This window comes from Lutra lutra, chromosome 8 (genome assembly GCF_902655055.1).
Source record: "Lutra lutra chromosome 8, mLutLut1.2, whole genome shotgun sequence".
Lineage (NCBI taxonomy): Eukaryota > Metazoa > Chordata > Mammalia > Carnivora > Mustelidae > Lutra > Lutra lutra.
Window position 1 is genome coordinate 51,088,298 of NC_062285.1, and position 4,705 is coordinate 51,093,002.

Below are 4,705 nucleotides of genomic sequence, written 5' to 3' on the forward strand. Positions count from 1 at the left end.
TCTTTGAGCTTCTGCATTTTGGCAGTTTTTATTCCCTCTAACTTCTCTGTATTTGTTATAGCATAGAAATGGTTTCTATTTCAGTATTTCATAGAAGTGGTTCCTATTTCAGTATTTCTTTATGTCTGACATTAAGGATATGTGTTACAGGCAGTATTAAGGGCCGGGGATATAAAGACAGTCCTTCAGGTACTTGCTGTGCTCAGGGAGTCACAGGCTAGGCACAGGAGACGAATACTGAACAAAAACTTGAGAGATGGTGAAGTATGCCATAATAGGTTTACATAGGGCATTATGGTGATGTAGAAGGAAGAACACAACCTTTTTCCCTTCCCCTGTTGAGTATATGACTTTCCAGAGTGATAGTCAAAACCATTTTCTTGAAATGCTACAACTAGAAAATCTACTTTCCAGGAGGTCTGGGCATAACACTTGGTATTCAACTCTGTTTTATTATGTTACAGAAGAATAACATGGGTTCTGGTTCTGTTAAGGAATGCAGTTTGTTCAAAACCCTAGATTTTTTCACATTGGGAGGTATGTTTGAACTTCTATAGTTTTTTTAAGTTATTGTTTTAAACTTGGTTTCCTTTGGGCACCAGCTCTTTCCACAGGTCCCCACCTTTTGCAACAAAAAAATAACAAAAAACTTTGTCTCCTTTGGAGCATACTGAAGGCATTAGTATGACTGATAAGAAGTGTAGCTCTTAGCTTCAGGGAAATATTTAAAAAGTTGAACTACATTTTTAGTCTAGTTCTCTTTTGTCAATGAGTTCTAGAAGTTAGATTCATTAAGGGTTCATTGGTTTTATCACCAGCCATTAAGCTGTAGCAATAAGAAAGTATAGCTTGATGGATATCTGATTGTATCCTGTGTCTCCTAAGATTTTCTAAAGTTATTTTGTGTTCAAACACTTGAATATTATTTTATTACCCTTATTGCTCACTCAGATACCAAGCCTTGTGTATGGCATCAGTAGGCCAGAACTTGAGAAATATTTGTCCTTGTTATCTCATATCTGAATTGTAATTATTGCTTTAAAGAGAATTACTGGAGAGAGGATCACTTGAGTAGATTTTTTTTTTTTTTTTAGATTTTTATTTATTTATTTTACAGAGTAATCACAGGTAGACACATGTAGGCAGAGAGGCAGCGAGAGAGAGAGAGGAGAGCAGAGAGCCTAATGCGGGGCTCGATCCCAGGACCCTGGGATCACGACCTGAGCCGGAGGCAGAGGCTTAACCCACTGAGCCACGCAGGCGCCCCCACTTGAGTAGATTTTTAGTTTGAATAGCATGTATTCCCATAGTATGTCCATTTGATAATGTGAATACAGGTGCTTATATGCAACTTCCCAAACTGTAAAGTCACCTCCAAGGAAGAGAAGGAAGGCCATTAGTTGCTATAATTGCATGAAGGTTTTATCTATTAATTTAGTTTGAACTGGCTTTAATTTCTTCTCTTTGATGGGAATCTTTTGATAAACAACTGATACTGAACATCTATGCTAATCTCAATGCTGTTGTTAGCAATGGCTCACCAAGCATTATACTAAGCATGAGAACATGAAGGCTGGGAAAGAAAGGTGAGGCAGACACCTTGTCTGAGGCCTGCTCTAGCCCCCTAAGTTATTTTATCCTAGTTTATGCTATTCAGGCCTGTGGATTTGAAATTTAGACATTAACCACACTTTAATAATCATCATTGGAGGTCTGTTTCTCCCAGAAGAGTGAGGGACATCATATATCACCAGTGAATCTCCAGTTCTTAAGATAGCACCTGACATGTAGAGGCTTAGTAAATAATTGTTGAATAAATACAGCTCAGAAATAGCATGGGTAATGTTTTCTGAGTGGGTCTGGAGCTAAGGAAACAAGTTAATCCAGTAATTCAGATGTCAAAAATAAAGGTAAATTTGCACCCTGGCAATGGGACCTGGAGAAAGATTTCCAGAGATAACATAGCTGGTCAAGTAGGGTATGATGACAATTCATATAAGATAACTGCCAGTCTTGCTTTGGTCTTAGCAGTCCTTTCTAAAGTAAAAACCAAATCCTGTCCCTTTTTTACAAGTTCTGTTGTCAGTAGTTGCGTTGTTTATGTGAAGAACCTATCCAGAACTTTATTTTTTTTTTTAAGATTTTATTTATGTGACAGATCACAAGTAGGCGGAGAGGCAGGCAGAGAGAGAGAGAGGAGGAGGAAGCAGGCTCCCTGCTGAGCAGAGAGCCCGATACGGGGCTCGATCCCAAGACCCTGGGATCATGACCTGAGCTGAAGGCAGAGGCTTTAACCCACTGAGCCACCCAGGTGCCCCCTTATCCAGAACTTTAACCTAAATTTCTTTAGCCTCAAATCCAGTGACCTTCACTTTTTTTTTTTTTTTAAGATTTTATTTATTTATTTGACAGATCACAAGTAGGCAGAGAGAGAGGGGGAAGAAGGCGCCCTGCTGAGCAGAGAGCCCGATGCAGGGCTCGGTCCCAGGACCCTGAGATCATGACCTAAGCTGAAGGCAGTGGCTTAATCCACTGAGCCACCCAGGTGCCCCTGACCTTCACTTTTCATACTCCATTATAACAGCCCGTTTCCATGGCTATGTGTTGAGATGATCACAAGTTCAGAAGTAAGAGAACTAAAGTGTCTTCCGCTATGAGAACAGCCTTATTGAGTATATATTTGTCCCTCAACTATTCTATTATTTTTTTTAAGATTTTATTTATTTGACAGAGATAACAGGTAAGCAGAGAGGCAGGCAGAGAGAGGAGGAAGCAGGCTCCCTGCTGAGCAGAGAGCCCGATGTGGGGCTCGATCCCAGGACCCTGAGATCATGACCTGAGCTGAAGGCAGAGGCTTTAACCCACTGAGCCACCCAGGTGCCCACCATTGTTCTTTTTTTTTTTTTTTTAAGATTTTATTTATTTATTTGTCATAGAGCGAGAAGCGAGAGTGAGCACAGGCAGACAGAGTGGCAGGCAGAGGCAGAGGGAGAAGCAGGCTCCCCGCCAAGCAAGGAGCCGGATGTGGGACTTGATCCCAGGACGCTGGGATCATGACCTGAGCCGAAGGCAGCTGCCCAACCAACTGAGCCACCCAGGCGTCCCCCACCGTTGTTCTTTTAAAAAATAATAAAGATTTATTTGAGAGAGAGCATGAGTGGGAGGGGCAAAGAGAATCTAAAGCAGATTCCGTGCTGAGCATGAAGCCAAACACAGGGCTTAATCTCATGACCCAAGCCAAAACCTAGAGTTGGACGCTCAACCAACTGCATCACTTGGGTCCCCCAAGATTTTTTTTTTTTAAGATTTTATTTATTTATTTATTTGACAGAGATCACAGTAGGCAGAGAGGCAGGCAGAGAGAGAGGAGGAAGCAGGATCCCCGCGGAGCAGAGAGCCCGATGCGGGGCTCGATCCCAGAACCCTGGGATCATGACCTGAGCCGAAGGCAGAGGTTTTAACCCACTGAGCCACCCAGGCGCCCCAGATTTTTTTTTTTTTTAAAGATTTTATTTATTTATTTGGTAGAGAGCATAAGCAGGCAGAGAGGCAGGCAGAGGCAGAGAGAGAAGCAGGCTCCCCAATGATCAAGGAGCCCAATGCGGGGCCTGATCCCAGGACCCTGAGATCGTGACCTGAGCTGAAGGCAGCAGCCTAACCCACTGAGCCACCCAGGCGCCCCCCCCCCAAGATTTTATTTTTAATCTTAGCACCCAACCTGGGACTTGAACTAACAACTTGGAGATTAAGAGTTGCACACCCAATGGACTGAGCCAACCAGGCGCCCCAACCATTGCTTGCTCTTTGTTTTCAAAACTAGTTAGCTTCACAGCTCTAGTTTCATCCTCTTTTCTGTATCCCTGTGGTTCATCTCGAGTCCAGTGGTTCTCAGCATAATCAGAATCATGGGGCTTTGTGATAAAGTGGATTCCTAGGTCCCAATGCCAAATACGCTTTAGTAGGTCCATACAGGGACCAGGAATTTCCACTTTTAACTTATACTTGACGTAGTCATTTCTGACGTGTGATCCCTGGGCTTAGCATACGTCTCCCATAGGAACTTGCTAGAAATACAAATTCTGGGGTGTCTGGTGGCTCAGTTAAGTGTCTGCCTCCAGCTCAGGTCATGATCTCAGGGTCCTGGGATTTAGCCAGCACCAGGTCCTCTACTCAGTGGGGAGTCTGCTGCTCCCTCTGCCCCGCCCCCCAGTTGGGTTCTTTCAAATAAAATACTAAAAATATACAAATTCTAGGCCCCCAAATAGGCCTACTGAGTCAAAATGAGAGGGTAGAGGCCAGTGATCTGTTTTAAGACCTCTTAAGTTTGATAGTGACTTTTAGATCAATCTAAAATGCAGATTCTGAATTGGTGGTACACACATCAGCTCTGTCCAGTGTGACTTTCTGACAAAGGAAATGTTCTACATCTTTATTGTCTGATAGAGTAGCCAGTAGCCACATAGTTACTGAGAATCTGACATGTGGCTAATGTGACTGACATACTGAGATTTTAATTTTTCTAAATTTAAAGATTTTTTTTTCCATTTATTTGACAGATCACAAGTAGGCAGAGAGGCAGGCAGAGAGAGAGAGGAGGAGGAGGCAGGCTCCCTGCTGAGCAGAGAGCCCGATGCGGGACTCAATCCCAGGACCCTGAGATCATGACCCGAGCGGAAGACAGAGGATTCAGCCACTGAGCCACCCA